The following is a 24,008-nucleotide window of genomic DNA, read 5'->3' on the forward strand; positions in this document are numbered from 1 at the left end:
TCTACATAATATCTAGCATAGAAAAAATTCTTCATTTATTATTATACTATATCTCGGCGTCATTATATAAAGGAATTGGGCAAATGGTCTGTGTGGAGTCGATGTGAATAATGTAAATAACAATAATATATTGGCATCATATTTTTGCTGTCAATATGAAAAGCTGACTGAGAGTTTTCACTGAAAAGCGCCTTTTGTGAACACACTGACATTTAATAGGTTAAACTGTAGTTCAGTTTAGCACTGCAGGTCAATACACTGCAACAGAAAGATGCCTTCAGCTGCAGACTGGAAAATGCTCATGGGAGTTGACCCTGAAGATTTGGGAGATGATGATGAGAGAATCTGTGATATGATTTTAATGGTATGTGTTTAATTTTTAAAGGGATTGTTCACCCAGAAATGAAAATGATTTCACCATACTTTATACTCACTCTCACTTCATCCCAATGTTGTATGACATTTTCTTCTGTGGAACAAAGAATGAGCGATTTATGGTAAAAATGTCAAAGCTGCTCTTTCTCATACAATGAAATTGACCACGGCTCTCCAGCATTATTTTCAGTGAATGACAACTTAAAGGAATATTTCACCCAGAAAAGAAAATTCTCTCATCATTTACTCACCTTTATGCCATCCCAGATGTGCATGACTTTCTTTCTTATGCTGAACACAAATGAAGATTTTTAGAAGAATATCTCAGCTCTGTAGGTCCATACAATGCAAGTGACTGGTGACCAAAACTTTGATGCACCAACAAGCACATAAAGGTATTATAAATGTTATCCATATGACTCCATGCCTTCTAATGGTGCGTTCACATACAACGCGTAAAAAAATGTCGCCTCGCATTGTTCGTGCGAGTTTGACCGCTGGATTAAATTTGTGTTTAAACACGCGTTCACACGAGTAACGCGAACCTGCGAGTATTCCCCCTTCTCTTCTGGAAAAGGACAGGAGGTGGCGCTTCTATGACAATTTATCTTTCCGCCATTAACCATGGCCGATATCACAATGATTGCTGCTCTGTATCTGTTGTGGAAGTCCCAGATACGTTTACGTTGTGTCATACAATTCCAGGTTCCCACACACCGCTACAACCATTTTCTCATCCATTTTTCCTGATTTCTTCTGCTACTACATCAGTATGTCAGTAACATCCGGACAATCTCAATGCTGGTAGGCTATCGCGACAGCGCGTCATGCAGATTTTTAAATACGCGAATGAAGCGTTTTCGTGTCTATTCGCATCTTTGCATTGACTTTGTATGTAATCGCGCCTCGTGAAACGCTCGCTTTGCGTTTTATGGGAATGCACCATTAGACCAGAAAACATACCAAAATATAACTCCTTTTTCACAATAAATCTTGAAATCGACAGTCTCCTTGGCTATCATGATTTTAAGCTCATTTAAACTACCTAGCGCCATCTAGCGTTTTGTGCATGTGTCAAGCACTTTGAAGTGTAATAGAGCTTGAAATAATGATCGTGCCTAGGCACTGCAATTGCAAGATGTACAGTACAATTTTTTTTATATTTTGGTCTGTTCTCACCCAAAATCGATTAGATTGCTTAAGAAAGACATGGATTAAACCACTGGAGTCATATGGGTTACTTATATGCTGCCTTTATGTGTTTAATGTAGTTGCATTGTATGGACCTACAGAGCTGAGATATTCTTCCAAAAATCTTCATTTATGTTCTGCAGAAGAAAGAAAGTCACACACATCTGGGATGGCATGAGGGTGATTAAATTATGAGTTTTTGTTTTTGGGTGAACTATCCCTTTAAGATTTTGATCTTTGAAAATGTTTTCATTGTAAGCCAGTAGGAAATTGCAAAACTTTAATATTGGATTTCATTTAAAGTATAATGTTTAAAATGAATAAATATACTGTACATAGCAAATCTAAGACTGAATTTATCTACAAGACAAAGTTTGAATGTAGTTGAGCCTTGCAAGCACTGTAACTGATTTATTAGTTACTCAAGAGACATGTTTTTTGTGGATTGTTTTAACACAGCAGTGCAATTTATTTATTTGGTTTTATTTACTTACTTTATCTGACATTACTGCAAAAATGAAAACAAATGATCATGACTCATTTGATTTGTATTTATGTGATGTTTGTGAGCTGTCTGTGTGCAAGAGCAGTGTTAAGAAGATTACGGAGCTAATTCCCTGTGTGTTGCTGCAGTTATAACCATGCCAATTTTAAAGATCACAGTGAGACCTTTCACAGTCTCTCCTTGATATGTTATTTATTGTAAAAATAAATTAGATATCATTGAGCTGGACAGCTTGACTGCATCAGCAACACACATGCATAGATGAAGAGTTTTGGCACCATGGCTCTTTGTTTGAGGCTTATTCAGATTTGCCTCATTCCTGTCCAGATGGCACAGCACGTGATGGGTGGGGGGGACACCCATTTCCTCCGGGATGAGATTCACCAACTGGAGAGTCACTTGGAGCGCAAGGAGAGAGAGGTTACCCAGCTGGAGAAAGAAATGGGAAAGGAAAGAAAGCCAACGAAGAGGTAGGCCTGAATTTCCTGGTTTTGTGCTGAAATACCACATTGAAAAGTAGCAAAGCTGTTTAGTGGATTATTTTTTTTTATTGTGCTATTTATTAATTAATACATTGTTAACAGCACAGTGGGTAGCACGTGTGTGACAAATACAGTAAAATAGCTGTTTATTTAGGGGGTCACAGGTTCAAGTCTGACCTCCGTCCTTACCAGATCTGATTTTCCTAGCACTTTCCTGTCTTACTGTCCATTAAAAACCCATATAAAATAAATAATAACCTAGATGCAAGCTGCAGGTGTAGGATTGAGAACAAGTTAATGCATTGATTTCTGATTTTGCATTTCACAGCTGTCTCTCCATGCTGAAGAGGCTGAAGAGAAGAACAGGAAACTGAAAAGAGAGGTAAGCCCTACTTTCTTTATGCTTTTATTATTTCTCAGTATTCTCTATCTGCACATCTCAAAAATAATTTAAAGACTTGAGTCTTATGGATTTATGTTGGGTACCAGTCTATCTGTGCCCCCCTGTCTGACGATTCATTTTACTTTCATATATGCTCTTTATCTTTTTCTATCTTTGCTCTAATCTCTTGTCAATGCCCCCTCAATATAAAGCAGTTTAAGCAGGAGGTAAGACCCCAGATTAGGCAGAATTCTTATTTATTAGAAACATGCTTACATCAAATGGAACTTCACCACCCATCACATTTACAGTAGGTCCAGCATACTGTGTGTTTTTGTGTAGGCACTACTGTGTGTATATTAGAGAGAGAGAAGAGGCTGGGCTGGTAAACGAAAGGTTATTGATCAATTAACTATCACAATGATGCCCTTGATCAAGACACTTAACCCCAGGTTGCTTCCCAAGGGGATTTTCTTTGTAATAAGTGTAATGTAAGTCACTTTTGATCAGAAGAATCAGCTATATGACAAATAATACATAATTCTTTTGAATTATTGAAATTGGAATAAAATAAATAAATTAGTTGTTTATATGATTTGCTTGACAAGTGTCTTTGTCTTTATATGGTTCTTTTCCCATGGTATGATGGATGGATCTTTGACGTTCTGTTAATTTGAAGCTTTGTAACACTTCAGAAGAATGTGGCTACATGATATGCAACTGTAATGCGGTCAGCAATCTTGGAACTACATCATAGCTGTGCAATTATAGAAAAATAAAAAACACCCATGGAATGTTTCAACCATTCAGAACCAATAATTAAGTTGAAACATTACACCTTATGTTTATATGACATATAATATCCACTCATTCACCTGTAAATGATGCTTTGTGATAAAGTAATGGATTTTTATTATACTGCAGAATGAACAGCTGCAACAGGATTTTGAGTTCTTCAAAAAGGAATCGGATAAGAAAGACATTTTTCAGACCAAGGAGGAGAGCAATGAGATTTAGAGGAGAATTACCAGAGCTAACCAACAATTCTACCAGTGCATGGAGGATCTGCAGGTGACACCAAAATCACATTTAGCCTCGTACATAATGCCATCATGACATTGATATTTAAAATATGTTCCGATGCGGTCAAAGGATTAGGTTACTGGGTTGGTTTTGAAAGGTTATATTTAAGATTTTTTGTCTGTCTGTCTGTCTATATAATTCTGTCTCTTATTTTCTTTCTTTCTTTTCTTTTTTTCTTTTAATTTCCTTTGATTTTTCTTTCTTGCCTTCTTCCTTATTATTCTCTATCTATCTATCTATCTATCTATCTATCTTTTCGTTTCTGTTCTATTCCTTCCTTTCTATTTTTTCTTTTTTCTTTTCATTTCCTTTGATTTGTCTTTCTTTCTTTCCTTCTTCCTTATTATTCTCTCTTTTTCTATCTATCTATCTATCTATAATTCTGTCTCTATTTTTCTTTCATATTTTTTTGCCTTTTTTCTTTCTTACTCTCTTTAACTTTCTTTTTTTTCTTGCCTTTTTCCTTTTTCTCGCTTTTTCTTTTTCTTTTCTTTTCCTTTGATTTCCATGTTCTTTCTTTTCTTTTTTCTTTCCTTTTCTTTATTTCACTATTTCTTTCTTTTTATAATTCTCTCTCTTTCTCTGTCTATCTATCATTCTGACTCATATTCTTTTTTCTCGCCCTTTTCCTTCTTTCTTTCTCTTTCTATATTTTTCTTAACTATTGTAATTATCTATTTCTTATATTAAATATATATTCTGTCTTATTAGTCTCTCTGTCTGTCTGTCTTGTCTGTCTGTCTGTCACTCTTTTGTCTTGTCTGTCCATCCATCTGTCTGTCTGTCCACCTGTCCTTGACTGTACTGTAAAACCCTAAGCTTTTAAACTTTTTTTCAAACTTTCTTCGACAAGGCTTTGTCAAGCCAACATCAAAGTTTATCTACAATTTTCATGTAGTTATTATTTTGTACCTTTTAAGATTTCTATATGTAAAGTAGTAGTTTGAAGTTAAAAGTAGTTTGTGTAGTTCAAACTGTCATTCAACAGACCGTCTGGGTGGACTGAGAATCAAATCACTTTATTGTCACACGACCATATACACAAGTGCAACAGTGGGTGAAAGTCTTGTGTGCCGTTCCAAACAACATAGCAGTCATGACAGTGACGAGACATATACCAATTTACAATAAACATCATATTTACACAACACAATTTACATATCTAATGTACACATAATTACACAACACAATAATAATATACAATGTACAGTAAACAATACACACAATGTAGAATACACATACACATAATATAGGATACACATACAATAAATGTACAAAATTTTTTTATGAACTTTTATTTCAAAAGAGGAATGAAAATATTGTTTTCCATAATATGTCCCCTGCTTTGTGTCATCATTTTGGTCAGCATATTGTCCATATTCCCAGCATGCCGAGGATATGGCTACCAACCTAAAAAGGTGAGAATGAGCACCTGCAGAAGAATCTGGAGGAGTCTGTGAAGGAGATGGAAAAGATGGCCGATGAGTACAACAATATGAAGATTGCAGTACAGCAGACAGATGCCATCATGGATCAACTGAGAAAAGACAGAGATCATGGCAAGATACAGGTGCTGTATCCTTAATGAAACTCACTTGCACAGGCAGACTTTTGATTACCAGCAAAGTCTGGTCCACTTTGCAGCTTATTCTGGCCAAGAACTTCCCACTTAAGGGGCGGTCACACTAAGCTTTTAATATGTGAAATGTTTTCTGTATTTTTGTCTGTGGTCTGAGACTGAGATTAAACAGTGGATATCCAATTGCAAAAACATACAATGCATCTTTGTTTTTGAAATTGCTAACTGAGGTTGAGTCTGGCATAAATCTGAGAAGTTTGCGTGACTGAACTGTGTACATGAGTTGTCTTCATTGGGTGGTAGGTCTTTCTGTGTTGTTGCTCCTAAATTATGAAACTCACTACCTCATAGTCCTCAAGTTGTCATTTTTATTTGTATAGCACTTTTCACAACACACATTTAAATAAATGTGATTTACAAAAAGCAGATTTACAAAAAATTATGCTTCAACAGAAAAAGTTGTAATGTAGTAATGTATTGAGTCATAATAGTGCAGTTTAAAAAGATTTAATAGGTTTTTCTTTTGTAATTAATGTATTTATATATAGCAATGATATAACCATTTAAAGCGACCTTGAGCTTGAGAAAGGAATTATATAAAAAATAATTCTTCTTAATAGGTTCAAAAAAGGATTTATTGACACTATTTGTAAAGAAAGCTTTTGCCTGTTGTCTTTTTAAAAGTCAGAGAGTTGACAGAACAGATCCAGGCTCGAGCTGAAGAAGATGTCCCTGTTATGGCTGCTGTTAATGCCAAAGTGGAGGAGTTGATTGTGAGCTCCACACCCACCATCCTCTCAACTGTAACAAATAGTAATAACATCTTATATTCAAATTAGATCATTTGGTGTGAGTGTTCCTCATTTCTCAGTAATTCTGTGGAGAGTTACTGTTTTTTTCAGTTTAAGTGAATGTGGTTTTACCAGTCTGAGTTTAAGGAGTCACTTCTGAAGAAAAGAATGCTTTGTTTTTGTGCAAGCCTTGGTCAAACAATAATATTGTAAAATGAGTATGGGATGACATAAATTATTTGTTACTCTTACGAACTGTGGGAACAGACAACCTATTTGTTAGCATTGCTAACACACATCTATAATGTCATTGACCTTTATTAAATCTAAATCTAATATCTGTTTCTTACAAGAGTGGTGATCAATGCTTAGATTGCAACCAAAAAAGGTCTAAAGGTGAAAAAACAATGGTATATGCAAATAATAAAATACAACTAACCAAATAATCTTGGTTATTAGAATAATATACAGATCAGTCACAACAATAAAACCACCTGCCTAATATTGTGTAGGTCCCCCTCGTGCCGCCAAAACAGCGCCAAACCGCATCTTAGAATAGCATTCTGAGATAGCTATTCTTCTCACCACAATTGAACAGAGTGGTTATCTGAGATACTGTAGACTTTGTCAGATCGAACCAGTCTGGCCATTCTCTTTTGTCCTTTCTCATCAACAAGGTATTTCAGTCCACAGAACTGCCCCTCACTGGATGTTTTTGGCACCATTTTGAGTAAATTCTAGGAACTGTTGTGTGTGAAAATCCCAGGAGATCGGCAATTACAGAAATACTCAGCCCATCTGGCACCAACAAACATGCCACAGTCCAAATCACTGAGATTTTTTCCTCATTCTGATAGTTGGTGTGAGCATTAACAGAAGCTCCTGACCCATATCTGCATGATTTTATGCACTAATTAGATAATCGCATGGATGCGATGGTCCTGGTTGGTGCCAGGTGGGCTGGTTTGAGTATTTTAGTAACTGCTGATCTCCTGGTATTTTCATGTAGAAGCAGACATGTAAAGATAAGCTTTGTGCACTTAATTTATTCTTATGTTATAATCTGGTGAAATTCGATACACCCAGTTACACATTTGCTCTTTGAGGTAAAACATGGCAAAGAAGTTAAAATCCTCGGGCTCTGAAGACAGTCAAAGACACTTACGTGTTCAGGATGAAAGCCCCGTCAGGCCAACAGACCAGGGACTCGATTTGGCTGGTGCGGCAGGAGTGGAGATCCAGCGTCAGCTGTCCAAAATGTTGGTGATGCTGACGAAGGTTCTTGCTGACTTGGAGGATCTCGCTGTAATACATAAATTGATTACGACTATGGAAAAAAAATTCTCTGAGTTAGTTACAAGAGTGGCAGATGTTGAGAAACGAATTGATTATCTGGAGTCATCGGATTATCCGCTAACCGTGACCAAAGTTGATTTGGAACATGTTTTTGAAAAACTTGAAGATCTTGAGGATCGGAATCGCAGGAATAATGTCCGAATTGTTGGAATTCCTGAGCATGAGAAGGGCAGAGATATGGTGAAATTCCTAAATAAGCTTTTCCAGAGTTTGCTCGACATAACAGGCCTCAAGCTGGAAATCGATCAAGCTCGCAGAGATCTGCTGGGAGAGAAAGGCCCTTATCAATCCTGGCCAAATTTCTGAGATCATCCGATAAAGATATTGTGTTGTGCCATGCGAGGAGAAAAGGGAAGCTTTCTTGGAAGAATAAAATTATTTTCTTGTTCCTGTACTTTGCAAGTTCGATAAGAGAGAAACACGATTGGTTCAGGGAATGCAAGAAACTCTTGCATCAATGTAAGATCGCTTTTGCAATGATGTTTCCGGCCAAGCTGAGAATAGAAGCGAAGGATGGTCACAAAGTACAGTATTTACAGTACATGTCCGAAACAAGCGCTGTATTTTATACAAACAATGGGTGAATAAACCATTGGGTGTTTCTCATGTAAGTGGATCGACTTGCTTTACATTGACTATTGTAGGAGGAAGCTGGGCACCATTTTTTTCCTTTTTGCGTTGACTCCATTTTGAGAGTGGCACTTTTCCTTGGAGAAACTTTTGCATTAACGGAGGATCACATTCACACTGAAGTTCCCGACCAGATTGAGAAAAGACACTACGGATGACCGCAAAATATCTACATGCTCACACAAAAGATGTCTTTAATATAGTTGACGGACTGAGTAAGTCATGGTATATACATTTATGTGACCTATGTGAGTGAATTGACTTGACCGTCCGAGAAACCGGGATGCCTGTTTTGTTTCTTTTTGTGTTGGTTCCACCTAGCGGCTGGAACTTGTTTTGTGGAATAACACTGCTTCGGGTCAGTTGTGGATTAATCTGTTCGTTCATCATGCTTATGCCTCCTGTTGGCTGGAGTTTGTTTTGTGGAGTATATTTACGGGACGTTGGAATGATTACGTCATCTGTTGAACTCATAACAGCTGGCTCACTTAACTTTGTAATACTTTGTATATATGTTTTGTTTTATGAGGTGTGTATATATATGTGAATCAATAAAAATTATTAATTACAAAAGACAATGCTACCAAATACTAACAAACTGTATGTAAACTTCTGACCCACTGGGAATGTGATGAAAGTAATAAAAGCTTAAATAAACAATTGTCTCTACTATTATTCTGACTTTTCAAATTTTTAAAATAAAATAGTGATCCTAACTGACCTAAGACAGGGAAAGTTTTCTATGATTAAATGTCAGGAATTGTGAAAAACTTAATGAAACTTAAATGTATTTGTCTAAGGTGTATGTAAACTTCTGACTTCAACTGTACCTACTGTAAGAAAAGTATATCTTAAAATTTTGTTAGATGTACATTTTAATTTTATCAGCTTCCTTTTCATTTTATAAAAATGTTCAGGCCTCAACAATACATCTTCTTTTGTGCTTGGGGAAGTAGTCTAGATTTTAACTTGCCTTGCTAAAATGGCCCCACCTCAAAAAATGCAAAAATAATATCTAAAAATATATTTATATTTTTCATGAAATGTTAAGTTTTCTTTTAAAAAATCGTTTTTTAATTTGCAATAATACCTAGACATTAAAAATTTATAAACTCCATAGATATTTATGAATTCATTAATACAATTTTGCTTGAAAAAATATGGCATATGGAGTTTTGTTTAAGTTCAACCCATTCTAACTGAGATTTATAAGACTATCAAAGATCTTTCATGCAATTTTAACAAAGCCTCATCTAGAGTATGTTAACCATCTAGATAACTATGTAAATATTAGGCATTTTTAAACAATGTCCAATATGCTATATACCAAAGTTTTCCATTTCCAAGGCAAAAAAACACATGTATATGATCAACAAATGTAAGATTTTGTGCCATCACAGTACTGATGCAAATGGCAGTTCCTGGCCTGAAGCTCACACTGGCCCAGGGTCATTAGGCCATACTTATTGTTGAGTCCTGCTATTAATCATGACTTAATATACTGTATGTCTCAGATCCATTGCCAACCAATCTGTGTGCTTTTCCTACAAGTATTTCATGTATTTGTTGAGTATTTGTGTGATGTTTCTTTTGTTGTTTTCATTTTAAGCTTTACTGCTTCCTTTCATCTACCTCATTGGCTTTCAAATGTTTCCTTTTCCATTCTTGCTCTCTCGTTTATGTCTTTCCCGGGTCAGGTAATTTATGAACCTCATTTCTATGTCTGTGTTTTTACATTTGACTCTCTTCATCCATCTTTGCCAAGTCTTCCATCATATTGGTTCATCTCATTGTGTCCCAGCGGGGCTTTAAGGAAGTCATTGACTTTGTGTTTGACTTCAAAAGGCTGTGCAAGAGAGGGACAACCAGATCAAGATGCTGTCAGTGCAAGTCGAGCAGTACACGATAGAAATGGAAAGGAACTCAATGCTCATCGAGGAGCTGAAAAAGCCTTTAAAGAAAGTTAAAGGTCTGTTTCCATTTGTATACGCCAGTGTATCAATCTTAATACATTTAGAGTGGTGGTGCTACCTTTAGAAATACTGCAGAGAGACATATTTAATCATTTATGGTATGGTGCAGTGATTTACCACCAAAGGGCAATTGTCAAATGAGACAAAATACTAAGTCAAAAACAGGCAAAAAGAATCCGACAGATATAATCAGAAGTGCAGTGCAAAATTTAACAGACCAACAAACCAACCAAACATGAGGAATGAATCAGCAACTAAACAAGACAGACAGAGGGAATTATAAATGGGAGAAAAGGACAAGTGAAACAAACAACTAATAATCAGACAGATAACAGGGCAAATGAGGGGGCGGGGTCAAGACATTAGCCAGTAGATGGGAAGAAACACACAAACACAAGGTTAAAGCACTAAACAGGTAAAGGATCTCGACACCAAATGAAAGCTTACAGGAGTGTTGGGATCCTGACATCTAGGGTATAAGGCCTCACCAATAATTAGTTGAAATAATTTCCTCTGTGTTTGTAAAAACAAGCAAAAAATTATATTTATTGTTATGCACTTTATATGAAATTCTATGGGGCAAGTGTACAGCACTGTGCATAAACATTTGAAATATGCAACTGTCACACTGTTTCGCAGTTATAACCATAACTCTCAAATATTACACATGCATGAGACTGTTGTGATAGAATCGCCTACTAACCTTATCTGTCCAAAGTTATATCCATCATAATGTCATTATTATCATGTAAATTATGTAGTCATTCACCTAGAAAAGTAGTCTCAAAATTACAATTTAGGCAAATTTACAGATCAAATAATAAACATATATTTCTGAATAATTCATGGAAGTGTTTCATCAAAAATATAACATTTAAAAAATAGATAAAAACAACCTTTTAAAGGGAAAGTCCACCCAAAAATGAAAATTCTCTCATAATTTATTCACCCTCATGCCATCCCAGATGTGTATGACTTTCTTCTGCCGAACACAAAAAAAGATGTTTAGATATTTCAGCTCTGTAGGTCCATTCAAAGCAAGTGAATAGTGACCAGACCTTTCAAGCTCTAAAAATCATATAAAGGCAGAATAAAAGTAATCCATAATATGACTCCAATGTTTAAATCGGAAGCTTCAGAAGTGATATGATTGGTGTGGGATTTTTTATAGTAAAAAAAAAAAAGAAGTTTAATATTGGTGATGCCATATTGTGATTACTGGAACTTCAAAGGTCTGGATGAGATATTCTTCAAAAACTATTTGTGTTCGGCATAAGTAAAGTCATACACATTTGGAATGGCATGAGGGTGAGTAAATGGTGAGAGAATTTTAGTTTTAGGGTGAACTTTCCCTTTAAATCCTCCAGTACACTTTCCCCATAGACTTCCACTGTAAGTGCATGTTGTCTACAAAGAATACCATTATAGTTATGAATCTCCCTTGAATTGCTGTCTGTACTACTGATCCCATTCAACTTTACACATAAATGCACCATTAATCTGCTTTTTGTAATTGTTTTTTTGAAGGCCTCACACCAAGCTTGCAGCAGCGTAAATTCGAGTCGAGTGCTAAACTCCAGGTAGCTGAAAGAAGAGCTCTAGAGGCCGAGCGTGCTGCCCAACTGGCTGAGATGGACTCCAGGGATAAATACAAAGAGCTTAATGACACACTCAGCCATATCCATCTGTGTAAGTCTGTGAGTTTATTAAGCATGCTGATATAGATTATAAATTAGTAATCACTACTACAGCCAATAGTGTTGATGTGCAGTTTACTTTTAGTTATAGTTTACAATCAACTCTCAATCTCATATTGATAGTGGCCTATGTAAACAGTTTGATGAAGTTTAGGTTGACTCATCCCCAAATTGATGATGTCACAAAACATCTTCAAAAGTTATTTTGATTATAAAGGTCACAATGTACAGCTAGCGATCATTATTACAAAATTAACCCTGACAGGGCGATCAGAATTTGTAACAGATCTTGTTTCTCCCAAAATATTTTTTTTAGATGATGTCGAAAATGATAATTATCCCACTTATTACACTGTTACATACAAAGTTATGAAATAAATGGGCATGAAATCTTGATTTGAGTTCAAATTAGTTTATTATGTGAGAATAAAGAGACTGTGGAGTGATATGAGAGACATGAAACTAGCACAGCCATGAAGGATATAGTTGCCTGGGACAACGGTCAATTATACAGTATATTTTTCAGTCTCCATTAAGTTACAACAAGTATGTCTGCTCTAATAAAATATTATGTTATACGTACTTAAACGTTGACTTTGCCTTGAAGTGGTCCCCTCATTTAGCAAAGTAAAATACTCTACTCTATTGTAAGTATTTCAGGGGACGGATGGCTTGGAAGCTGCTATTGCAGAGATCAAAGAATCCAAAAACCAGTTCAGAGTCAGAGACTGTGAGATAGAGACCATGATCAAAGAGAGCTGAAAATCAACAATCTACTGGATGAGAACGAAGATCCAAGAGAATGACTTGGTACACTTCAATCTTTCTTTTTACTCTGTAGGAATTCCCTCTCATTTTACCTTTACCTAGAAGCATTACAGTGTTTTCACATTCCATACTGATTTTGTTCAAATAAATATGTGCTATAATCTGGGTTGGGATTATCTTCCCACTCCAGGGTTAAATCCAAAGTTAGAACTGGATTTGACTGAATTCCTGAGATCAGAGGTTTTAAAACAGAGACAGTACAAATCAGAGAACCAGGTTCTCCTGAAAGAGGTAATGAAGACAGATACAGGTGATCTTGATGTCTTGAGACCATAATGTCTGACTTTGGACAGTTGTCCATGTTGAATTTTCTCTGACCCTTAACTGGACTTTACTGGACTTGTGTTAATTCATAGATCGAGCATCTATCTTGATCTGAAACAATGCATTCTTGCCCTGGTGAAGAATAAAGGTGAGACCAAGATGATTTATTTCATGGTACATTTTTGCGATATCACATGAGCTTGTGTGATATTTATTTTAGGTCTATAAACAAGAACTTAATATTAAGTAACTTGCATTTTAGACACGATATGGCCTTGTATTTTGTCTATAATTGCTTCACAATGAAAATAGTTCCAAAAGCTTTAATTATTGTCACATATGTCCATAAAACACTATATCATAGTATGTTATGTTTACATTTGGCATTTTTAGAAACTCATCTTTTTGCACTACTGTGTACTGCTTGGCGGTGCAGTGTCTCTTACTGTGTCTATTGTCCTGTTAATTTTTAGTAATTTATTGTACTGTCCCGTACTTTTTGCACACGTTTGCATGTGCACTTTATATAGGTATGTTATTTAGTCTGTGTAGTCTCATGTGGTTCTGTGTTTGTCCTATGTTGTTTTATGTAGCACCATGGTCCTGGAGGAACGTTGTCTCGTTTCACTGTGTACTGTATTAACTGTATATGGTTGAACGACAATAAAAAACACTTGACTTGACTTGAAATGCAGAGTGATACTAACTGTGAAGTGCACCAGTGCTGTTATGCAAATTATCGACACTCCGCTTGTCCAATCAGAATAGAGGACTAGAACTAACTGTTATATAATTTGTAATACTGACACCATATTTACATAATTTCAGGTATCTCAGTAGTTAGTAGCACATTGCTAGGTGATGATGCTGATGAAAGGTATAGCAGATCTAACAGAAGAGAGAGCCCCATCTCTGGATCTGTTGGTGAGGAAATCAAACTCAAAGTAAGCCAACATCAGAGAATAAAACATTGAAAGCTTTTTGAACATTATAATCATTAAAGTTAAGCTAAAAACATATTTGTTTTCGAAGAATGAGCAGCTACAGAAAGAGCTGAACAACAAAGACAAAGAACTGGAGCTCAAGAGAACAGAATCTGCACAGATAAAAGCCAAATGTGAGCCTCTTCACTACCTGACCTTTGAACATTTAGAATTCCATGTGAAATTCCATGGCTAGAATATTCCTTTCTCTCCCGCAGTGAATGAAATGTTGAATGAGATTAAACAGCTGGAGCAGGGCATGAAGGAGATCCTGCAGGCCATTCAGGACATACAGAAGAAAACACCCTCACCAGCTTTCCAAGCCTGGAGAGACTTGTCAATGTATGTTCACCTGGAGCTCTTTATTGAGCTGCACTTGTGAATCAGTTATTAACCAACTGATTAGTGAGCCCACACTGAGTCAGAGCAATTCTGTGGAATTCTTCATAATTTATTTAAATATGATAATACTGACATCAGTAGCTCACCCTCATTCCATATGTGTATGACTTTTTTCTGCTGAACGCAAAAGTAGATTTTTAGAAGAATCAATCAGCTCTGTTCTTACAATGCAGGTGAATGGGTACCAAAATTGTAAAGCTCCAAAAAGCACATAAAAGCAGAAAAACTTATCCATAAGACTCCAAATTATAGGATTACAAATTATAGGATGGGTGTGGGTGAGAAACATATATATTTTGTATTATAAATACCTCTCATACCTGCCCAGTAGGTGGCAATATGCATAAAGAATGTGAATAGCCAAAAACAAAATAAGAAGAATGTGAAAGTGGAGATTTATAGTTATAGTCTCATCCACACTTATCATATCACTTCTGAAGAAATGGATTTAACCACTGGAGTCTTATGGATTACTTTTATGCTGCTTTTATAAGCTTTTGGAGTTTCAACGTTTTGGTAGCCATTCACTTGCATTCTATGGACCAACAGAGCTTTTGTGTTCTGCAGAAGAAATAAATTCACTAATCTGGGATGGCATGAGGGTGAGTAAATGATGAGAATTAAATATTTGTGTGAACGATCCCTTTAAACGAAGCTCAGAGTAATACACTCTTATTTATTGCTGAAACATTCCAATTATACCTTTTTTTAACCATTGTTTAAAAAAAATGTATTGGGTAGTTGACATAAAATGTGTGTCCTACAGTGTGACATGCTATTCTTCTAAACAATTCTACATGCAGTTCTATTGTTTTGCACCTTTAAAAATGTATCACACGCAGGACTCATAAAAGTTCTGCAGCAGAAATTCATTTTGTATAGGACTAGCAATTAGTACTTCTGTGCTGAATTGTGACAAGAACAATTTAATTAACTTAATTAGTATAACATACTTTAGGATATTCTGTGTAATAATCCTATTTTTCTTAAGGCTTTGGAGATGAAGTACTCTGAGGGGAAGTTTGATGCAACCCTGCAACTGAGAGCTCAGGCAGATCAGCTGACCGGCCGTAACGAGGAGTTACGACAGGAGATGAAGGCTTCTAGAGAAGAAGCTACAAACACTCTTAATCAGCTGATGAAAGCGAATAAGGTGGTAATAACAGCTCAAAAAACATTTACCTGCTTCCATTGAATCACTGCTGCTAGTTAATTCAGAGAGTGATCCCTCTTGTTTATGTTAATCTTTGACTAGATTGCTTGCTTGGAAAGTGAGGTTGAATCAATGAGCAAATCAGCTGGTAGTTCCATCCCACAAAAGACATTATCCTTACCTGAAGAGATGACACAGACGAGTGCTGAGGTCATCAATGATCTTAATGAGTATATGGTTCAACTTCTAAAGGTGCGTTTCAGTGTAGTTACTGTTGTTTTTTTAAAATGGAAACCCAGCCCTGTTTTTCTGTATAGTAAGTAATAATGAGACTTCAAATATGGACATGTAGGAGAATAAAAACAGGGAAGACTCCATCCAGCAGCTTGATTCGTCTTTGGAAGAGTATAAAAGGAAATTTGCAGTGATCCACCATCAACAAGGACTACTGTACAAGGAGTATCAAAGGTATGTCATACCAACAGAAAAAAAAACAAATATATATATATATATATATATATATATATATATATATATATATATATATATATATATATATACATATGTTCAGTCATTAATAAATCATGATATTATTTCACCTTGTTTGTGTCAGTGAGAGGGAGTCTTGGCTGAAAGAGAGAGACTCATTTGCAGAGCTGAAATCTAAACTGGAGGAACAAAGGGAGGTGGATACAGTTAAAATCAAGGAGTACACTATAAGTCTCTGAAGTACTTTATTTTATGGATGCACCATATAGAAATTCTGGCAGATATCCATTACACAGTGCTCACACTTAAAGGGATAGTTCAAACATGAAAAATCTGTCATCATTTACTCACCCTCATGTTTTTTCAAATGTTCGACAGAATGTTAGCTTCAGTCACCATCAGGTGTTGGGTGTATTCGATTACAAAGTAATTCGTTACTCTAATATAACTAACTTTTTAGTAAAACAAGTAGTGAAACGAACATTTTAAGAGCAATGCTTGCGATAAAGTATATGTATAAAACATTTAAAATATGAATTAATATGTACATCTGTCTGGCGACCTGACCAGGGTGTCCCCCGCCTTTCGCCCAATGTTAGCTGGGATAGGCTCCAGCCCCCCGCGACCCTGTACACAGGATAAGCGGTTGATGATGGATGGATGGATGGATGTACATCTGTTAGCATTTCTGTGACAGCTTAAGTGTGTGCAACAATGAACGAGGAGGAAATATAGACATTTTGAAATTGAGCAGAAAATTTCAAACAGACAAGTAATCTAGAAAGTTACTTTAAAACTAAAACAATTAGTAATGTGATTACTTTTTAGATTAAGTAATCAGTAAAGTAATCTGATTTCATTTATATAAAAGTAATTATTATTTTGTAGTGGATTACTTATTTTTAGAAACTTACCCAACATTGGTCACCATTCACTTGCAATAAAAAAAGATGCAATGAAAACGAAGGTTGACTGAGGTACCATACTGAGGTACTTGACTGTGCTACATGAAAGAAAGTAATTCAGGTTTGAAACATTATGAATGATATTAATAATAATAATAAATTAATAAATTATTAAATTACTAAATTGTAGAAATAGAACATTCCGTTTTAATAAAAAATAAGCCCTCCAATTGTTGGCTTCCAATCAGAACAATCCTTATAATGAAATAAACAAATCACTAACATTATGGATATATTTTATATTGCTACTTCATTACATGTCATACTACAGCTACAGTTTGGTTTTTGCATGTCTACCAGTCATATAAAGTACCATCAGATCTAGAGTTCATAATTCTAAGATTCTAATTCATCCACATCCACATCCACATTCACATATCTTACTCTTCTCATTATGTGTTGATTCTCAGCACTGGATAGAGGCTCTTGAAAAGGACTCAGTGGAGATCAGAAGGGAGCTGTCTGAGACGGTGCGAAAGATGATGGTTTTCAGGGTGAACGAGAAGTGTCTGACGAGACGTTATACAACTCTGCTGGAGCTTGAGCAGCACTTGAGGAAGGAGAATGTCAAACTAAAGGATGACTTTACCCAAATGGAGGTTGCAGTCACAGAAAGGATCGACTACCTGCTGAGATTCAAGGTATAAAAGCCTTGGTATATCATTGTAAATTAGCTTAGTTCTTTAACTATATGTAGTAATTGATTATGAATGATAATCTGCATATTATGCAATTTATAGACAAATTAAATATACGGTTTATTTTTTTAATTACAAAAAATTATATCTCGTATTGTTGGCTTCCCACATAAGCCTAATCATTGCTAATAATAATAATAAAAAAAGTTTTTTAAATTCAATTTAGTTTACAATGGTTATGAGCTACAACTATGCTGAGGTTACACATAAAATGATTCCAAATGTTTGACCCTTTCTTTCTTTAAACTTGCTTTGCCCTCAGGAAATGGCAGCTTTCAAAATGGCGGCCCTGGAGAAATCTCTTGAGAATAGTGTTCCTGCCTCAGAGCTGGAGAGAGCCAACAAACAATACACTGAGCTAACTATCAAGTACAGAAACTTCCTGCAGAAAGACAATCACCTTGTTCAGAAAGCAACCACCCAGGAGCACCTTGAGGTACATCTCCTGTAAGTTTGGTTAAGCAACACAAGGCCTATATTTTTTTTCTCTTTTTCTTTACCATACTCTCCTTTAATTTCAGAGAGTGAAAATATATCTTTACATGAGCGCATTAGTTCCATTAATAAAGAGCTTGAGATCACCAAGGGGAAGCTTCACACTTTGGAGCAGGCCTGGGAAAACATCAGTACAACTGGTAGACTTTTCTGCTAATTTCTTAAATAGGATTAATAGGATAGTTCATCCAAAAATGAAAGTTCCAAACCCGTATGACTTGCTGTCTTTCATAGATCACAAAAGAAGAAAATTTTATTACATTTTCCATGCAGTTGCAATAAATGGGAAATATAGCTTTCATGCTTCAAAAAGGATGCAGAAGCACCAGAAAAGTATATAAGCATACGACTTGTGCTCTGTAGTTCTGAAGTCTCCAGAATAAGTATTATAGATTTGTTTGAATTAATTAAAGAAATTATACCAAATTTTAGCGATTGTATACTTTTGAGCTCTACTCCATTAGAGCTCAAAAAGTAGGTTGATTGATTATGGTAATGAGTCGAAGAGTGTGACGTTATTAACATAAATTCACAACTTTGCAGTGGCCCCAAAATATAATCTGGAAACATTTTGGACACTTAAGGTCCATTAGTGTTAGACTTTTTCTCTGCAGAAACTGCACTTTTCTAGCCTTGGAATTATCCAAATTAATTTTATTAAATGTATAGCTTGAAAACTAATTTGTCCTTTTCTTAAAAATACAGTGAGGCACTTACAATGGAAGTGAATGGGGCCAATCTGTAATTGAAAAATACTCAAAAGTATAGAAACAAGACATAAACAATATGTGTGTTAACATGATTTTAGTGGGATAAAATCATTTACTAACTTTGTTGCCATGACGACTTAATGCCATATACACAAAAACTCAAACAATGGCCATAAAAATTACGATTTAAACAAGTTTACAACTCAAATAATACTTGACCTTTAACAGAATAATTATTGTAAGAGCTTTTATAAAATTATAAACTTCACATTTCTACCTTTAAACTCTCCAGAAATTGGCCCCATTCACTTCCATTGTAAGTGCCTTACCATAACCTCCATTTTTGCATTTTTAAAGAAAAGGTGGGACGAGTCTGAATTATTTTATTTTTTTGTGGTAATCAACATTATGCTTGTATTAACTTGTATTGAACCCAGAAAATTCCTTTCAGTGTACTTCATATGTTACTCATATGAAGTAAATCAGTATTTTATACTCAGTGACAAAGTTTAATATCAACCCATGTAGGTAAGTACGTGGCATAAGAAACTGGAGGAGGTTCGTCTGCTAGAAATGAGGCAATGCAGACAGCTTGGTGCCCAGAAAGAAAAGATCAAGTACCTAAAGAACATTGTGGCAGAAAAAGAACATACCTTCAGTGGCCTGGAAGAAAAGCTGGTGCAGCAGAATAATGTAAAAAGCATTAAATAGATATTTTAACCTAGTCTTATACAGAATGCACATTCATGCATAATTTCTGCAGTGAGACCTAATCATTTGTTTAACTTGGGTCAGCTTCTTGAGGAGAAGGAGCAGATATGGGATCAGAGGGAGGTTGAATTGGAGCGGCAACTCGATACCCATGAGAAACAGCAGAATTAAATCCTTATCAAAGCTCAGAAGGTGCCACCAAACAATTAAATCAATATTTGCATCAGCTCTGACTTGCACATAAATACAGGAAGCTATTTGTATAGTTCTATCATTATAATTTGTACACAAGTACACTTTAAATTTCACACCCCCAAATGATTGTTCCTTGCTTAGAGTTTGTTACTGTGTTTTTTTAAATTGTTAACTAAAATGCAGTTTAACTACTGTTTAATTTGTACTTTATTGGATTTAGTTTGAGGATGCCACCGGCTCTCATCCAGATCCAAATCAGCCTTTGGCTCACCAGTTAGACTACGCTCTTAGAACAATCAAAGAGCATGTTCGTACCATCCTTGAGACAAGAGCTACCTGCAAAATTCTGGAAGAGGTACTTCTCCACTCATCATAGGATGACCATGTGATATTCTACATAAGTGATAAGATGAATTTGAAGTGTTACCAACACATCATAAAACAATTGCATGAAAAAAAACAATGTATTTGGTTGTTCATAAATGGAAAGTTTGCATTACATCTTGTTGTTTGAGCAGAAGCTGAAGGAAAAAGAGGCAGCATTATGGACGGCAGAACAAAATATCTTATCCCGAGACAAAGTTATCAATGAACTGAGGCTCCGCCTACCAGCTGCTGCAGAGAGAGAGAGAAGCTCCTGGCTGACCTGAGCAAACAGGAGGGCTCGTAGAGCCAGGCCGCCCTGAAGGTTGCACACCAGACCATCAACAACCTGCAGGGCCACCTGGATCAGAAAGAGGAGGTTCTCAAAAAGAACCAGAACTTTTTAGCAAAGGCTCGACAGGTGCCTGTTGACTTTTTCAGTTATCTTTTAATACTACTACTATTATGAGCCATATTTGATCTGATGTTATGTTCTTAAAGGTGGAGTAAGTCATTTGAATCCAGTACGCTTTTTGTCAAATTCCGCTAATGTCTCTTCACGGTCCGCTAGCTGTCCGTTTTGTGTGTGCGCTGAATAAACTGATCGGACCGATCCATTCAACACTACTGAGTGTGCAAGAATTTGGGGGTGGAGTTTTTGAAGGAGCACTGAAAGGAGGGGTGTGTTTGTTTGGCTGTTGAGTACAAATATCTTTCTCAGGAAAGATATCGCTTACTCCACCTTTAATTTTTCTGTTCCTCTAACAGGAGCAGGAGATTATCAAAAGACATGAGGAGGAGGTCAGGGCCTTGCATCAGAAACTGGACGTCTACATGGACACATCAATGGGCCGCTTCAAACAGACTGCTCTGGTACACTTTAGAAAGAGTGTTCTTTATAAAACTTCTATACTAGATTGCCAATCTGAATTGGTCCCCAGTGCTCAGGAAGCCACGTTGTAAATGTAGTCCTGGATCCACCAATCAGATTTCAGGGTTAGTTTTAGGAATAGACTTAGGGCTTGAACAACAATGGTCTTATAAAACCTATAATTTGCCACTGACTTAAGTGGTAAATTATTGTTAAGGTTAGGGACTAAGTGTGTTTGATAGTGCCAACAGATGATGTTGATCCTTGAGCACGTCCTGCTTTGCAAAATCTTGGTTTCCTTACATTGGCGTTATCCTTCACTAGGAACTAATGAAAAAACCCACCATCACTGTGCCGACCTCTAAGCACCTGGTGCGGTTGGCAGAAATGGAGCAGAAATGGAGCAGACAGTGGCTGAGCAAGACAATTCCCTCTCCTCTCTGACACACAAGCTGAAGGTCGTCACTGCAAAGCTGGACCAACAAAGACAGGAGTTGGAACATTCTGCAGAAACAGCCAGGTAAGTCAGATAATACAATCAAACTTTTTAAATAGAACTAAAAGAACTACTAATCCTTTCTTGACTACTAGAATTCTACTTTCTTTCTACTCTGTTATAACTTTCTGGCTGTGGAAAGATATTGATTTGTTTAACCTCTTTAAGTTATCTTTTAATTCTAAGTCTAGAGGAAAGACATGCTGCCCAAATGAAATGGATGTTCCAGGAGGCTGAAGAGCTGCGTGCTCAACTCACTCAGACAGAAAATGAACTCCTTAATCTCCGCACTGAACTGGAGGCCCAGAAAGAGGCAAACGTTAGGTCACCATCCAACACCATGAAGAATCTTGTGGAGTGTCTGAAGTCCCAGCTGGCCCTCAAAGAGAAACAGCTAAAGGTATCACACAGTGGATTATCTAGAATACTTCTGGATTTTTTTTATAGATGTTTGTATGTTACCATGAATAAGATCAGTGTTTGATTTCTTGTCAGCAGGCTCTCAGTAAAGCTCTCTTGGAACTTTGTCATGGAGAACAAAGATAAACCTAAACCCCAAAAATTCTTACCATGATCCTAAACCTGTGCCTAACCATAAATTCTAATGTGCCATTCACACATGATTAATTCTTGCTTTCAAAAACAGTTAGACACATAGCTGAATAATGGTATAGAACACAGAAGTAAACATCTAACTTCTTGTAACTTGACACATAGTGGCTTATGGCACGAGATTCTAAAAAAAAGGAGACATGTTTAAGACGTGTTTACATAGAATGACAATTAAAAAATAGTGCAGACTAATGTAAGAAGGTGTCCTGTGTGAACTGCCCCTACACCCTATTCTAGATTCTTGCCTTAACCCTAAAAACTTTTTTAACCCTAAAAGTATTACCCTAATCATACACTTGCCCTCCATTGGAACAGTATTTGGACAGTGAGACACTTTTCATTATGTTGGATTTGTATGTCACAACAATGAATTTGAAATGAAGCAATCAATATGTGTTTGAAGTGCAGATACATCCAAATTGGGTGAACAGTTTAAGAATTACAGAATTTTTTGTACATAGACCCCTATTTTCAGATGCTCAAAAGTCGACAATCGACTTAGAAGCTGTTTTATGGCCAGGTGTAGGCTACTTCCATGTTATTTCATTAAAAAAAAAAAAACATACTACATCACCTGTGAAACATGGTGGGGAAAGTGTTATGGCATGGGCATGTATGGCTGCCAATGTAACTGGGTCACTAGTGTTCAGCAAATTCTGCAAAATTCTGCAAAACTGAGAGGACAGTACTGATGAACAGTGACCCAAAACATACTGTGAAAGCAACCAAAGTGCTTTTCAATGCAAATAAGTGGAATATTCTTCAATGGCTGAGTCAGTCACCTGACCTCAACCCAATTAAACATCCATTTCACTTGCTGAAGTCACACAAAACTGAAAGCAGAAAGACCCACAAACAAGCATCGACTTAAAGGGATAGTTCACCTGAAAATGAAAATTCTGTCATCATTTACATAATTTTAGGCAATCCCAGATGTATATGACTTTCTTTCTTCTGCTGAACACAAACAAAGATTTTTTTAGAAGAAAATCTCAGCTTTGTACATACATACAATGCAAGTGCATGGTGTCTAGACCTTTCAAGCTCCACAAATCACATAAAGGCAGCATAAAAGTAGTCAGTGGTTTAATATAGATCTTCTGAAGCAATGCAATCACTTTGGGTGAGAAAAAGATTAATATTTCAATCCTTTATTATTTTATTATATACTTTCATTTTCAGAATGTGAAAGTGGAGATGTAAAGAAAAAAATTACTTAAATATTCATCTGTTTCTCACCCACACCTATCATATCATTTCTTAAAATATGGATTTAAACACTGGAGTCATATGGATTACTTTTATGCTGCCTTAATGTGATTTTTGGAGTTTGAAAGGTCTGGTCACCATTCACTTGAATTGTATGGACCTACAGAGCTGAGATATTCTTATAAAAATCTTTGTTTGTGTTCTGCAGAAGAAATTCATACATATCTGGGATGGCATGAGTGTGAGTACATGAGAATTTTCATTTTTGGGTGAACTATCCCTTTAAGACAGCTGCATCAAAAGTATGACAAAGCATCATTAGGGAGGAAACCTATAATTTGGTGATGTCAATGGGTTCCAGACAGACAGTAATTCACTGCAAAGTATTTTAAACCAAGTATTAAGAATGATCACTTTATTTATGAGTATGTTCGTTTTTCCCATTACTTTTGAGCCCCTGAAAATGGGGGTCTGTGTATATAACATGCTGTAATTCCTAAACTGTTCACCCACTTTGGAA

General features: G+C 36.1%; 1 pseudogene; it reads left to right on the plus strand.

The window, feature by feature from the left end:
• Nucleotides 1-225: 225 nt before the first annotated feature.
• Nucleotides 226-22,213, plus strand: LOC127638048 (centrosomal protein of 290 kDa-like; annotated as a pseudogene).
• Nucleotides 22,214-24,008: the final 1,795 nt, after the last annotated feature.

This window comes from Xyrauchen texanus, chromosome 46 (assembly GCF_025860055.1).
Source record: "Xyrauchen texanus isolate HMW12.3.18 chromosome 46, RBS_HiC_50CHRs, whole genome shotgun sequence".
In the NCBI taxonomy this organism is placed as follows: domain Eukaryota; kingdom Metazoa; phylum Chordata; class Actinopteri; order Cypriniformes; family Catostomidae; genus Xyrauchen; species Xyrauchen texanus.